The sequence below is a fragment of the Nuphar pumila genome, chromosome 15, assembly GCF_984573655.1.
Source record: "Nuphar pumila chromosome 15, dmNupPumi1.hap1.1, whole genome shotgun sequence".
Taxonomy (NCBI): domain Eukaryota; kingdom Viridiplantae; phylum Streptophyta; class Magnoliopsida; order Nymphaeales; family Nymphaeaceae; genus Nuphar; species Nuphar pumila.
Genome location: NC_143263.1, coordinates 5,001,018 through 5,018,020, shown reverse-complemented (window position 1 = coordinate 5,018,020; position 17,003 = coordinate 5,001,018). Strand labels below are relative to the sequence as shown.

The following is a 17,003-nucleotide window of genomic DNA, read 5'->3' as shown; positions in this document are numbered from 1 at the left end:
AACTAAAAAGGAAATCTGGAGCAAAGAACAGTTTCTCCCAGAGTTACCGAAAGCTTCATAGATAGATGGGAAGCACACTTCTTCGAAACTCGATTTAGAAACATGAAACTCTTCGCTTTTTAAACTTGATAGGAATCTCGATTCTCCCACACTCCTCCTATGCTTCCTACACATTTCTTCCCTGCTTCCCTATATGATTCTTATATGCTTCTCTCACACTTCTTTTTATGTTTTTCATGTACTTCCTTTCACACCTCCCACTCACTTCTCATATACTTTCTTTAAATTGGCAAACATCATTTTTAGATTTTGAGAAGAATTTAATTCTTACACTATGAAATCACAAATTTAAAAATAATCAATTTTATTTTAGTTTTTATTCCTTTCTCCTTTGATTTGTATTTTGTTTCTCATTTGATCCTATATCACTTTCTCTTTTATTCCTATTTTTCTTTTAAATTGATTCCTCATTTCCTGCTTCTTATAAATTTTAAAATATCTCACGTCTCGCTTCTGCTTCTCGTTTCATTTTCCGCTTTCGCTTCCGCTTCCGCTTCCGCTTCCACTTCTTAGTATGGTAACCTTGGTTTCTACATTCCATCAGGCATCAACTTGTCAAAGGCCATACTCTTAAATACATACATCATATTATATCTCATTATGGAAGAAAAGGTCCCTTTTTGGAGCTACCTGCTTCCCGCGATCCATAAACAAGCAGTAGCCATTTGACCTTTTTCTTTGTTGTTTTCCTTGGATTCTAATTAAAAGCTCTTCCATCCGGCTTTCCTTGAGATTCACATAGTATGTAATCCATTGTTTTTGCCAACATTAACAAGTGATCCAACATTATGAGGCACACTTGTTGTTGGTTACTAGAACATGTGAATGACCAACATTATGCGGCACACTTATAATCCCTCGCTGACAACCATATCATAAGCAAATCTCTAATTAATTTTCAGGTGAGTAGTAGCCAAGTTAGTCAAGCAATGGATGAGAGGGGCAATGACATTTGTAGATAAGGGCATGGTTAGTTTTTAAGTAAGGTACATTGGGACTTTTAAGAATTTAATAATGGATTCAAAATGACAAAAATGCCAACTTAAAAATCACAAGAAAACCACTCTGTGTGCATGACGTTACAATGCACATAACACTTCCCTGTAATAACTGTTAGAAACTTGCTAATTCTATTTTCTTTTTGGATATTCTCTGCCACATTATTTGTAGATATTTTCATATTGTTTAAGTGATGATTGTTAGGGACTTGCTTAGTGGCATGCATACTTGTATATAATCTGCTTAAACAGCCACGAAACATTTATCTCTTTACAGAGATTTATCAAAGAACGATTTTGGAGGTGCATATTCAAATGCAATGTGTTCACCAGGGGAATGTGTAAGAATACTCACATGCCAATCTTTGATTCCTTGTCTTCGAGTATCATTTAGCTTGCATTAGGCTCTGTAACAATATTCTGCTTCTCACTGCTCCAAGAACCTCGTGTCCAGCTTCTCTTCCACAACTGACAATTTGTAAGCTCTTTATTTCCTTGAGATTGAATTGTTGAGGTGATATCTTGGTTCAACCAAAACATGCCATTATTACTAAATTGATGACAGTAGTGATATTGTTAAGCATGGCAAGAATCCTAACAAAGTTGGCTTTTTCTAGAGTTCCTGCATGCTTAAGAAAGGATTTTCCCTGAAAAGGATTAGCAAAATGTAAGTATTAGCCATTTGAATAATAGAAAAACATTGAGCCCTTTAACTTGTCAGCTATATCAATGTTGGAATTCCATTTGTGTATGTGACTTGAGTCACTTGACTACTTATTAACATGCTATTGGCAGATTCCTCCTTGTTTATAAGTTGTGGGGGGAAGGAATATACTATTGATGGGGGCAAGTATGAAGCAGATGAACAAAGTGGGAACTCCGTATTCTTCTACAGCGGAAATGGCAACTGGGCCTTTACTAGTACTGGATGGTTTATGGACTACGGTAAACCCAATTGCATACCAACCAACAAAACCAGACTGTTGATGAGTGATCCAACACTATACATGACAGCATGCGCTACACCAATCACCATGACATATTATGGCCTATGCCTACAGAATGGAAACTACAACGTCCGCCTTCACTTTGCTGAGATAATATTTATATATGACCAAACTTTCACCAGTCTTGGAGAGCATGTCTTTGGTGTATACATCCAAGTGAGTAATTTGCTTGCCACTTCAGTAAACCCTATTTGTGGTGAGAATTAAATTGTCTTGATCTTTTCACCATGCAACATGAAATAGTGTTGAAGAATTTCAACATTGAAAGCGAAGCTGGTGGCCCAGGTAAGGAAGTCATCAAGAGTTTCAACGTGAACGTGACAACAAACACACTGTATATAAATTTCTATTGGGCAGGGAAAGGGACATTTATAATTCCAGAAAAAGGTGTTTATGGAACTCTTATCTCAGCTATTTCAATGAAGCCTAGTAAGTTGATTTGCCTTAAACTCTTCAATATTATCGTTGGCAGCTACTTGTTCTTTTGTTTGGGGGCAAAGGTTTCTTGATAGTTACATGGACTAGGCTTCAAAAATACTATCTTTCAATCTCATGCAAAACATTAGGCTGCGTTTATATTTATTGGGATCTTACTTCTGCCAAAAATGAGCTTTGTAGCTCATAGTGTGGCTTGAATGCTTGATTCCACTACCTTGTGGACTTCAAAAGGGCAGCTTGTTGAAATTATAAGCTAGACTCTTCACATTCCTTCCTCATTTTGAGAACGCGTTTTACATTAAGGATATCTGTAGTTTTTCTATGCAAACTCTTTGGGTTCTTCTATTTATTTCTTTTCCTTGAAAATGTAATAGCCTTTTAGTTTTTCTATGGTAGGAATTTACTATGTAATTAAATTCTGGTTGGGCTTGAATGATATATATATATAGCAGCCATGTATCATCATTTTGATAAGTTGTTGGACTATTTTGAAGCCATTTGTAGTCTTCTCCTTCTCTAGCACCATTTCTGCATGTTTTTCATTCTAAAGAACAATCTTCTTCTCTAGTTTGCTATTTTATTTTTAACATAGTGGTATCAAAGCTAGGATGACTTCCAACAATATGGTGCAACCACAAGTTCCTTGCTTTGCTGAGAAAAATTATAACAAGTGGAGTATTCAAATGAAGGCGCTCTTTGGCTCTCAAGACCTATGGGACATTGTTGAAAGTGGCTTAGATGAGATGGACAATGTGGAGGAAATCACTCAACGATAACAAACTGAGTTGAAGGAAAATCGAAAGAAGAACAATAAGGCTTTGTTATATATTTATCAAGCTGTTGATGAAGCTATTTTCGAAAGGATATCTTCGGCGAAATCGGCAAAGCATGGGATACTCTCTATATAACATATAAAGGAGAAGACAAGGTAAAAATGGTGAGACTTCAAACTCTTACAAGTGAATTTGATTCTTTAAAAATGAAAGAATCTGAAACTATTGAAGCATTTTTCAATCGAGTCTTCTCTATTGTTAATCAAATGCGAGTAAATGGTGAAAAACTTGAAGATCAAAGAGTTGTTGAAAAAATATTGAGAAGCTTAACTCGCAGGTTTGAACATATTGTTGTTGCTATAGAAGAATCCAAAGACTTATCCACCTTGTCCATTGATAGTTTAATGGGATCACTTCAATCTCATGAACTTCGTATAAAGCAATTTAATTATCCTTCAATCGAGCAAGCTTTTCAGACACAACTCTCCATTCATGGTGGTGCTCGAGGACAAAGAGGAAGAGGAAGAGGAAGAGGAAGAATAAGAGGATATGAAGGTGATAGAAATCAAGAGACGAAAGAAGATGATTGTAATTCATCTTATTCTATGCGAGGAAGAGGTCGAGGCTGTAGTCGCTCCCTCTCACAAGTTCAATGCTTTCATTGTCAGAAGTATGGTCACACCATAAAGTTCTGTAGAAAGAGATTGGTAGAAGAAAACCAAAAGGAGGTAACTTTCATGCATGAGAAAAATAAAATTCTTGATGATGATATTTTTTTTCTTGCTTGTGATACCAAAGAAAAAATACATGATGAAGTATGGTATATTGATAGTGGTTGTAATAACCACATGACTGATAACAAAAATTTATTTGTGAAATTAAATGAAATGATCCAAATTGAAGTTAGAACATGTGATGATAATAGGCTTGTTGTCAAGGGACGTGGTGATATTCTTGTTAAAACTAACCATGGCAGCAAGCACGTCACTAATGTTTTCTATGTTCCAAGCCTCAAACACAATCTTTTGAGTGTTGGGCAACTTATTCTAAAAGGATATGATCTTCATTTCAAAGGAGAAATATGTGAAATCAAGGATAAGAAGAATTCTCTCATAGCCGAGGTAAAAATGACTCAAAACAAAATGTTTCCATTTATATTTCAAAGTGTTGTACTTCCTTGCTTCAATAATATTATTAAAGATCCATTATGGTTATGGCATCTTCGATATGGGCATTTGAATTTCAGTTCTTTATCTTTCATGTGCAAAAAACATATGGTCAGAGACATGCCTAACATTCATCAGCAAGACAAAATTTGTGAAGGTTGTGTTCTTGGGAAACATCACAGAGACTCTTTTCCTGGTGGCAAATCTTGGCGAGCATCAAAACCACTTGAGTTGGTTCATTTTGATCTATGCGGCTCTATGCACACCACATCTATTGGAGGTAATCATTACTTTTTAACATTCATTGATGACTTCAGTCGAAAGACATGGGTTTATTTTCTAAAAGAAAAACTTGAGGTATTCAAATATTTTAAGCAATTTATGACATGTGTTGAAAGGCAAAGTGATCTCTCTATTAAAACCTTGTGTATTGATCATGGGGCTGAATATATGTTCAGTGAGTTTGAGGAATTCTTGAAAGAGAAGGGCATCCGTCATCAGTTGACTACTCGGTACACAACTCAACAAAACAACATTGTGGAAAGGAAGAATCGCATGATCATGGAGATGGCAAGAAGTATGTTGAAATCTAAAGGTATGCCTAACATATTCTGGGCTGAATCAGTGGCATGTGCTATCTATCTTCTTAATCATGCCCCCACTAAAAGTGTTCAAGACCTAACTCCTCAAGAAGCATGGAGTGGGCAAAAACCATGTGTTGCTCATTTGAAAGTATTTGGCAGCATATGTTATTCTCATATTTCCTATGAACGAAGGAGCAAGATTGAAGATAAATCTGAAAAATGTATCCTTGTTGGGTACAGTGAATGCTCAAAGGCTTATAAGCTTTACAAACCAATCACCAAGAAAATTATCATAAGCAGAGATGTAAAATTCAATGAAGAAGAATCTTGAAATTGGGATGGCGAGAATGAAAATAAAAATTCACATTTCATCAATAAGGAGGAGAGTCATGAACCTAATGGTGACGGTGGTGAAGAAGATACTTCACTCTCCTCTCCATCTGCGCATTTATCACCGGCTTTCTCATCTTTAAGGAGTTCTGAATCTCCTCCTATGAAGACAAGAAGTCTTCAAAAAATTTATGAAACAACAAGAAGAAATCTTGAGGAAGATTTGGTGAATTTTGCTTTATTTGCGGACGCCGATCCAATTACTTATGAAGAATCATCTCAAGAAAAGAAGTGGAGAATTGCTATGAATCAAGAAATGAACTCCATTGAAAGAAATCATACTTGAGAGTTGACTAAGCTCCCAAGTGGACACAAATCTATTGGTGACAAGTGGGTATATAAAATAAAATTCAACTCAAATGGAGAAGTTGAAAAATGCAAAGCTCGGCTGGTGGTAAAAGGTTACAAGCAAAGGTATGGCGTTGATTTTAATGAAGTTTTTGCTCCTGTGACTCGCCTTGAAATAATTCGTAATGGTGTTAGCTTTGGCTGCTCAAAGAAAATGGAAGGTCTATCAAATGGATGTAAAATCAACTTTCTTGAATGGTCTCCTTGAAGAAAAAGTGTATATTGATCAACCTCTGGGTTATGTAAAGAAGGATGAAGAAAACAAAGTGTGTCGATTGAATAAGGCTTTATATGGGCTTAAACAAGCGCCAAGGGCTTGATATAGTCACATTGATGGATATTTCTTGAAGAATGGTTTCAAACAATGTCCTTTCGAGCATACTCTCTTCATCAAAGAAGGCATTCAAGGGGAGTTCTTAGTCATCTGCTTATATGTTGATGATTTAATAATTACCGACACTAGTGCAAGCATGTGTAGAAATTTTAAGAAGGATATGATGCACGAATTCGAAATGACTGATATGGGGCTTCTCCATTTTTTTGGGGCATTGAGGTAAAGCAAGCCGAAGATGAAATATTCATATCTCAAAAAAGGTATGCTGAAAATATATTGAAGAAGTTCAGAATGGAGGGTGCTACACCTCTTAATACTGCCATAGAAATTGGATTGAAACTTAGCAAAAATGAAGATCGATGCAACTCTCTATAGAAGCCTTGTTGATAGTCTTATGTACTTAACTGCTACAAGACCTGATCTTATGATTGTTGTCAGCATGATTAGCAGATTCATGGAATCTCCTTCTAATACTCATTGAGACATAGGCAAAAGAATTTTGAGATATGTGTGTGGCACTATCGATTATGGAATTCATTATAAATGTGTCAAAAGATTCAAATTTGGTGTGTTTTTGTGATAGTAATTGAGGTGAAAACAGAGATGATAGTAAAAGCACTTCAGGTTTCGTTTTTCACATTGGCTCAGGTGCAATCTCGTGGGCATCGAAGAAGCAAGTTGTTGTGGCTTTCTCCACAACCAAAGCTGAGTATATTTCATTGGTTCTTTCTAGTTGTCAAGCTCTCTGGCTAAGGTGGATTCTTCATGAGTTGAAGCATCCTCAATGTGAAAGCACTCCTTTATTTTGTGACAATAGTTCAGCCATAGAACTCACCAAAAATCCAGTTTTTCATGGCAAAAGTAAGCATATTCGAATCAAGTATCATTTTATTAGAGACTTTGTCAAAGATGAAGATATCAATGTCACGTTTTACAAGACTCAAGACCAAGTGGCTGATATCTTTACAAAAGCATTAAAGAATGAAACTTTCAATAAATTGAGAGAGAAATTAGGTGTCGTTATAGTCTAGCTTAAGAGGGGTTGTTGGAATTATAAGCTAGACTCTTCGTATTCCTCCCTCATTTTATATTAAGGATATCTGCAGTTTTTCTATGCAAACTCTTTGGGTTCCTCTCTCATTTATTTCTTTTCCTTGAAAATGTAATAGCCTTTTAGTTTTTCTATGGTAAGAATTTACTATGTAATTAAATTCTAGTTGGGCTTGAATGCTATATATATAGCAGCTATGTATCATCATTTTGATAAGTTGTTGGACTGTTTTGAAGTCATTTGTAGTCTTCTCCTTTTCTAGCACCATTTCTGCGTGTTTTTCATTCTAGAGAACAATCTTCTTCTCTAGTTTGTTGTTTTATTTCCAACACAGCTTTCATGGGGTGCCTATGTAAATTTACATTCCACCGACTATGGGTAACAGTACTATCGGAATATCCAATGGGTAGAAACTGTTTCGATTTTCAATTCCACTGCAACCTTTATGCATCATCCTCTAATGCGTGTATATTTTGTTTTCTTGCGGACTTCACTCCTGTTAACTATGATAAATCTGGCCACAAGAACTCCATCGCAATAATCACTGCGATTGTCCTTGCCAGCTGCCTTATCATCTTGATAGTTCTAGCAATCCTTTATTGGAATGTCCGGCATGGAGGCAAAGATCCATTGCATGAAGGTACAAATAAATCGAATTCAACGTGCTTCAAATAGTTATCATAAGATTTATGAGGACTAGTAATTAAATAAATTTTGATCATTTTCATCATGCACATTATGATTCCCACCATGAAGCTTTGTACTTTGGCCGACATCTACTATGGACAACTATGAAAATTTCAACTGAAATTTAAACTTAAATATCCTCAAGTAAATCAACAGTAATTTGGAAAGCAACTAGGTCTGTTTAACTGAAACTTCTGAATCACTGTTACATTGAAACCTTGAAGTCTTATCTTTAAGAATTTCCAAGTCCTACTGACAATCGGTTGACATAAGAAATCTGCCCAAGTCCCTAATCAAGCATTTAAATTTCTCTGGTACTTTTTTTTTCTTTACAGAACTTAAAGGCTTAAAGAAACAAAAGGTGTACTTCAGTATTAAACAAATAAAGGCAACCACTAATAACTTTGACCCTGTGAACAAGATTGGAGAAGGTGGATTTGGACCAGTTTACAAGGTATGACATTCTAACATCAAGAAATTGCAGTATGGTTTTTCTTCTCATTTGATGCTTTGTCATGAAGTGTTCATATTCCAAGTGTTGTATTTTTTTTTTCAATTTTGAGTTTTTTCATGCAAGATATGTTCTTACAGAAATTAGCATGCATTAGTGGTTGTATTTAAAAGTGACTGAAAAGCATCTTTTGTGCAGTCCACATCATAAGATGAATCAATGTTGTACATATCATATTTTATTGTACGATACATATCGTTACTATGAGGAATATTGATACAATACACACTCATATCATGATACGAGTGCATATCGTATCTATATCGTATGTATTGTACGATACAAATATTGTATCGTATCATATACAGGGTTAGCACACTTAAAAATGGGCCAAATCATAATTTTCAGTTTTGGGTTTTAAAGACCTCTTGAAGGCCGACTCCCTTAATTGTATAGAAGTCATTAGAAAGGTATCCATGCACCCTAGGATTCGTGAGAATGATTTGGGGCTGATCCATGCACAAGAAAGAGGGTTTTTGCAGTTTGTTCAAATAAGAGTGTATTTCTAGCATTTTTTTCACTCCAGGAAGTGGGTTAAGTAAAAAAAACCTTATTCTAAGTATTATTTGCTTCTTATTGAGATTTTTTAGGAGAAGATGACATGAAATGATCCGACATGGCAACAAGGCATTTGAGTAAAATCATTTAGCCAAAACACATCTCAATGTTGTGGCCTGCACGTCTGGTACGAGAGAAAAAAACAAGAAAAAAAATAAGTCATGTAAAAATTAGATAGTGCAACCCCTGGGACGACGAAGATGTGCTCCCTACTTTTGATCCTATAACCCCTAAAGTAGCATCAAAAGATAATGATGATGAATGATGGTATATTTTTAAAAACTTGGTTACTGTTTCATGTGTTATTTTTAAAAAACTTGGTTATGATGTCTTATGCAGCTCACAGAGACATGAAGGGAAGGCTTTATATGTAATTTTATGGTTGTATTTTGTACAATTTATCATTGTTTCATATGTTATGATTTTTTTAGAATTTGTGTTAATTTTTCTTGATTTTCATGATTTTTTAGAATTTTAAAAAATAATATTAAAAATTTATGATTTTTACGTTACGATGCATGTCTTATTTTGGACACAACCGATAACGATATGATACTTCAACCTTGAGATGAATGGCAATTAGCATTGGAGAAGTCAAGCAATGGCAGATGGGCCACTACACAATCAAGCATGTGCTTGATGCTTCTTTTTTCTGAGACGGCCAACAGCATAATTCACTTGTGCATTTCATTTAAATGTCTTAGGTTTTGAAATAATAACAAGTATAGGAGTCAGGCATGAGAATATTTTGCATGGTTCCTTGCATTGTCAACATGCACAAGGCAAACTTGTGGTAACAGGTAACGACTGAAACTACTTTCCTGATTCTGTGTCATCCATCTTGAAACATTGCGATACAAGGCAAACACATTAATATATATATATATATATATATATATATATATATATATATATATATATATATATATATATATATGATCCTCCGTTGTAGCATGGTTTGAGAGAAGAAAAAAAATGTTTTATGCATATTATAAGGTCACAATATGATAAATGGCCTCCAAGATGTAATTCTGTTTTGTTCATGTCATCATTGTGATGTTTGTGATCAGCACCAGCATTTCTTGTTTGTTTCTGTTCTTATGTTTTATGTTTCTCATGAAAGCAGGGCACACTACCAGATGGTAGGATAATTGCGGTTAAACAGCTTTCATCGAAATCAAGACAAGGGAATCGAGAATTCTTAAATGAGATAAGCATGATATCTGTCGTGCAACACCCAAATCTCGTGAAGTTATTTGGATGTTGTACTGAAGGCAACCAATTGATGCTAATATACGAGTACATGGAAAATAACTCCCTTGCACGAGCTCTCTTTGGTTAGATTTTTCGGTGTGTATGATGGGTACTTGTGTAATTATGAAATTTGGATACATCCTTGTATGATTCTACTCATCCTAAAGATGGATAATCTACTCATGGTTGTGTGGCTTCTCAAGTCACATGCACCAAGGTTATGAACATATACTGAAATGATCTTTGAGATCAATGGTATAAGGGTATCCTGTGGAATGATTTGATACAGGGCTCAAGCTCATGCATGGAAATTCGATGACTTGTAGGTACAACTGAACACCAGTTAAAACTCACTTGGGCGACAAGGTGCAATATTTGCATTGGAATAGCAAAAGGCCTAGATTATCTTAATGAAGAATCCAGGCTGAAGATTGTTCACAGAGATATCAAGGCTACAAATATTCTTCTTGATAAAGACCTCAATGCTAAAATATCAGACTTTGGTTTATTAGCAAAGCTTTATGAAGGAGACAATACACACATCCGCACACAAATAGCTGGGACTGTGTGAGTCACCATTTAAATGTTTTTCCTTTTCCTCTTTCCTCAATAGACAGCAAGGTTTCAAGCATGTCTTCCTTTTTGTTTTTTTCTTTCAAGGAATTATTATGATGAAAATAGTAGATATTTTTGCTTGTTTCTTTAAAAAACTCGCATGACATATCTGGACAGATTTGACATTAAATGATGTGTGCTTTTGAAATTGAAAAAGAAAATGGAGGTCATTGAACTAGTAAACATCAACTGTGTTGTGAGAGCCTTTTTTATCTGCTTAAGCAACCTCAATATTCTAGTAGTTCTCTTTTTTATTATCTTTAATGAAATATTACCTGAAAAAAAATCAATAAAACACCTATATCATTCAAGGCTATGTTACTTGGACACTGACACGGGTGTTGGTATATATATATATATATATATATATATATATATATATATATATATATATATATATATATATATATATAGGAAAATGGAAACCTACAAAATGGGCATGGTGCTAAATGAAACATGCTATTAGATTTTTAGTGTTTTTTCAAAATTCTAACTGTACATATGTGATCTATATACTTGTTATAGGAATCACTTCTTGGATCGTTTGATTATGATGTGTGGATAGGTTTTTATAAGGTTTCAAAAATCAACCGCGTATAATTTTTATAAATTTTTGAGGCTTCAAATACCATTTTTTTTATCCAAAATTCATGATCCAAGTGTTGATTTCTAGTAAATCAATCATGTTGAACACATCTATGGAGTTGGAATTTCGAAAAAAGCAACAAAAAAACATTAGCATGTTTCATTTAGCATCGTGCCCATTTTGTAGGTTTTCATTATATATGAAAAAAGAGATTTAAAGAATTATGCAAATAAAATCATAAAATTTAAAATGCACATTCATTTCTCATTTGCAATTTGATCCTTGATGATTTACACAAATGTCAATGATGTAGTACGAACATGTAAGATTTTAAGTACAAAAACTCAAAACAACACATCAAGACAAATGGGAGCGTCAGATGCTCGATGCTGGCATCATGGAAACTTCCCAGGTAAGTATCTTACAACTCTAAAATACTTGACACTTGTTTAACAGGTGTTCACAATGCTGGACACCCGTGTCTATGATACCCAATACTAGACCGGGTATGTCACTTGCTGGACACGGGGTGTTGAGACGCCTTTTAAGGTGTTAAACACTCGACGCGCGTGTTCAAAGTTTTGGACACTCCTAATTTTAAAAACGGAGTGTCGGTATCGTGTCCATGAGTGTCAGTGTTATAAAGTGTCGGACACTGACACTTCAGCCTAGGTGAAGTGTCCATGTAACATAGATTCAAGGTAATATCTCGGCGAGAGTATTTCTCAGAGAGATTTTCAAAAGTTGAAAACTGATTGCAGGAGATTTAAAAATACAAGAAATATGAAAAATAATAATAAATATAAGAAAATAATAGTTATTCTTGAAAATTATAAGGAATATAACTTTGAAAAGATTTAAAAAAAAACAAAAAATAAAAAAATTAGGCTTAAAATATATAAAATAAGTTTTTTTTTTCAAAAATATCGCTATTATATCACAATATTTTTATTCATGACAATGTCTTGAAAATATTGTGATATTTTACCTTTAATATCGGCCAACTTGGATTTGCTGATAATATCGCTCTATTTTTGAGATATCGGTGATATTGGTGACAGTGGTAGTAACATGTTTGTTTTGCGTGGAAGATGTAGCATGTCGCACAAATATATACTTAGTGCTTTTTTTTAACAAAATTTCTTTCAACACCACCAAGATGAAATCGCTATTTAAGTAAGATAATTGGTTTTTCCCACTCATATTCTAATGGAAGCCTTTGATATATATGATTCTGATCTCTCTCTCTCTCTCTCTCTCTCTCTCATGTCCAAGACATAGGAGTATTGCTCTCGTAGCCAAGCAATGTTGGATGGCTCATCAACCAGGCTCTCCATGTGCTCGCCTGCTCCATGCTAAATATGGTGCTCCTGATTTATCTCTTTTTCGCCATGGAACCCGGGGTCTGGCGATCTCGCACTTGCGAAGCATGTGGTTGAGAGCCTTATCGTCCTTCAGAGATCAAACTGGGGATGCTGGAAATTATGATCAGTGGTTGCAATGGGCGATTACTCCAAATGGAGCGTTCCACACCCACAAAGTGTATAGATCTTTGCTCCCCCAAGGGGCAGATTGGTTCCCTGAGTGTGCGTTATGGGGTAAGGGCTCTTCTCCAAGATCTCGGTTCTTGGCTTGGTTAATTTTGCATGATAGGGTTCAGACTCACAGTTATTTAAAGAAGTTGGGCTTTCAGTTTCCAAGTTGGTGTGTGTTGTGTCAAGCTGCTGAAGAAACTACTTTTCATTTATTTTGGTCCTGCCCAATCTTTATGGCCCTATTTAATAGGACGTGGAGATCTCCGAACGTAATTGTCAAAGAAGAGTCTTTTGCGCTTGATCTTCTCCTGGGCCCTATTGAAATTAGACGATGCAAGCGGTGGAGACTGATCTGGAAGACATGGTTGCTTACTACTTGGTGGTTTGTTTGGATGGCACGCAATGATGCTACTTTCCGTCAAATTCCGGTCATCTTTAATCATCTTGTCCATAAAATCCTGGTTGATGTATATGCAATATTACGTATGCATCTTAGAGACCTCTCCTCTCATCTGAACGACGTTCACTCAGCGGTGGTTTCTTCTAATCCTGCGGATCCTGGTTGCGTAGGCTTTGTTGTTTTGTTGCTAGCTGTCTGTAGTTTCTTTTCTTTAGCTTTGTTTTTTCTATATTTTAGCTTTGTTTCTTATGTGTCTGGTTCATGGGTTCAACATTTTGTTGATCTTCATGAGTATTAATGTTGATATTCTTTCGGCTCTCTCTCATGTCCTTGCTGCTTGTCTAAGCAATTTATGAGTGTTTAAAATGATTGTGATCCCAACAGTGGCTACATGGCTCCTGGGTATGCCACCAGGGGTTACTTTAACAGAAAAGGCAGATGTTTACAGCTTTGGAGTTGTAGCATTGGAAATTGTGAGCGGTCAAAGTAATACAAGTGCCTTGCCCAGGGAGGATTTTCCTTTCCTTCTCGATAGGGTATATCTCTTCTGACTTATTCTTTCATAACTTGATGTCTAAGTAAACTAGTCAAAGAAATTAATGGTGGTCACCCTTAAGATGGTATGATAGCATTCTTTGCTTCTTGCTTGCTACTTTTATTTTTGAAGTCCATTTTAGTTCAGTCAGTCCCACATGATCATTCTCTGATGCGTGCTAGATGTGGTTATCAAATTACAGACAACATTATGCATTTTATTTGACATAATTCAATTAGCTTTGGATGTGTTGGCGGTTTCATCTTGTGGTTCTAAACCAGTGTTACTACTCTTTTGAGCATGTGCAAGCATCGCTGTTTTACTCTCCATTTATTCATTTTGTAGAATGTGGCTACTTTGTGTGATATTCTATCTATAGTCTTGTTTTACATTTCTTAGGTGTCCTTGGTGTCTAGTGTAAGATCACGAACTGATTTCTTTAATGCTGACATCCAAATATGTGGCCACTTTTGGCATAGTTAAGGATAAACCATAACCGATGCTTTTTTATATTCATGAAGGGGACTTCTTATCTTTTATTTATTATTTTCACTTTTTTCTTTCCTTTTCTGCTTGAACGAAGATGCATGGCAAACATTGGCCATGTAACATGTTTTCTTTACAAATTAGCAGTCTTCATAGCTCATTCTGTCAAATAAACTACCTCAAGCTATGTCACACGGATACTCTATTTTGGCCCCAATATCGTGTCTCCTTATATATTCATACTGAAAACTTCATAAAAATGGTCGATCCCCATATCCATGTGACATATATCTTAAGTCTCTGAATAAAAAGAGAACATATCAAGCAGAATATTTTATGTAAAACTGCTAAACAGAATTGACACCTGTCTTGTGTATTAGGATCCACTTGTCGTGTTAACACCTTAAATGGCATTTTACCTGATATGCTCTCGCATAGAAGGCCTAGAAAGGCATCCCTTTTCACCTTAGATGAATCACTTAAGGTGAGATCATTAACTCTTCCTAGCTGAAAATGCCTAGTATCAAAGTCAGTGAGCTCATTATAAGATTATCCTCTTGATCCGAAGTCCGAACTCCGAACTCCACTAAAGTATTATGTTCTGTTATCCTTATAAGTTGTATTTGATAGCCTGTAGCCTTTATCAATATATTGTTTCACAGCATGGGGGTGAAAAGCTTGTGCCCTACTAACTGCTGCCATATGATCCTTAACCAGGCTTATATTCTACAAGAAGAGGGGCGACTCTTGGAACTGGTGGATCCGAACCTAGAATCAGACTTCTCAGAGAAAGAGGCCCTGAGGACCCTCACAGTGGCTCTTTTGTGCACCAGTCTTCTCAAACTCTCAGGCCTACAATGTCTATGATTGTGGATATCCTCGAAGGGAAAATCATGGTTGACCAAACTTCAACTTTGAGTGGCACCAAAGATATGCCTTATGTAAGCCATCAGAGGTCAAATGATCTCTCTCAGGACACCATAACTCAGTCTGAGTTATCAATTGGACCCAGTAGTGATGAGCGTCCAACATGGACAGACTCATCACAGTCAGAGAGAGAGAGAGAGAGAGAGAGAGAGAGAGAGAGAGAGAGAGACGAAAGAAGATCAACAAAATGTTGAACCCATGAACCGAACAAAATAAAAAACAAAACTAAAATATAGAAAAAACAAAAGCTAAAGAAAAAGAAACTACAAACAGCTAGCAACAAACAACAAAGCCAGCTCAACCAGGATCTGCTGGATTAGAAGAAACCACCGTTGAGTGAACGTTGTTCAGATGAAAGGAGAGGTCTCTAAGATGCATACGTAAAATCACATATACGTCAACCAGGATTTTATGGACAAGATGATTAAGGATGACCGGAATTTGACGGAAAGTAGCATCATTGTGTGCCATCCAAACAAACCACCAAGTAGTAAGCAACCATGTCTTCCAGATCAGTCTCCACCGCTTGCATCGTCTAATTTCAATAGGGCCCAGGAGCAGGTCAAGCGCAAAAGAGCAGAGAGAGAGAGAGAGAGAGAGAGAGAGAGAGAGAGAGAGACGGTTCTTATCAGCAAGCTCTATTAAGTTATAAAAGCAGGTATCATGTATCATAGTCCTTCATAAGGTTAGCAACAAGAGCACAAATAAGGCATGCTATGGTGAAATTTTCATTGTTTGTATTTGTTAATAATGGGATATCTCGAGCTATTTGTGAGCTTGAAAAATAGTCATGACAGATGCCTGTTGCCACTGGTAAATGCATACAATCTTTCTCCAGAAGATTTCCTTTACCTTTCTGTTAACTCCAAACATGGCCCTACTTTGTAGTATTGCATGGTGTAATGGGACACTTAACTTTTGGGATCTATTCAAGATTGCAACCTATGGTTTACCTGATTTATTAGTGACCGGTGATAAACCTTTCGCTACTCGGTTTATGTTTGTATCTGGCAAATTTGTCTTGTGATGTAGCAGACAATATTTATGTCTTTTATCTGTCAATTTATTTCTCGAAAGTTTTTCTTGGCAGGCCAACTCTCTCTCTCTCTCTCTCTCTCTCTCTCTCTCTCTCAGTTGGTGATGAATATTATGAAATATAATCGTTTTTTTTCTTAAGACAAGCTGGGGGAAAGTGTTGTTTGATAGCATTTGCTACAGGGCTGTATTTCAAATCTCACGAAAAAGTGATCACGGTAGCAGTATATTCAAAAGCACATTTTGGAAATAGCGTTATATTAAGGTGCAAGTGTAAATATGACCATTTTATCATGATACATACATACTTTTTATCAATAAAATTAAGTATTTTTTCTGCATTAATTTGTGTTCCTTTTTATAATTTCTGAATTCTTAAATTTTTTTATTCTCTGATACTTCCTCCGAAAACAATCACAAATTTTATTTTTGAGGCTATGCCAAGGAAAACTCTGTCATCATCTTTGAGGCCTTTTTTACTCACTAGGAATACACCTAGCTTTGACCTTGCCTTTTTCACCCATTACATTTTCAAACCCCACATTAAATTTCCCTGTACATTGTGGTCCTCATCACAAAACCCAAAAGTAGCTTTCAAGGCCCAAAGGCAACAGCCCCAAAGGGGTTTGACGTAGTGGGATGGGGCATAGGCCGCTAGGCAGGCGGTCTAAGTTCATATCTCATAGGCTCTGTTCCTGCGGGCAGTTTCTCCATGTAAATATAAA

General features: G+C 35.9%; 1 pseudogene; it reads left to right on the top strand.

The window, feature by feature from the left end:
- Positions 1-1,840: 1,840 nt before the first annotated feature.
- LOC149814233 (putative LRR receptor-like serine/threonine-protein kinase At1g07650) lies at positions 1,841-16,270 on the top strand (annotated as a pseudogene).
- Positions 16,271-17,003: the final 733 nt, after the last annotated feature.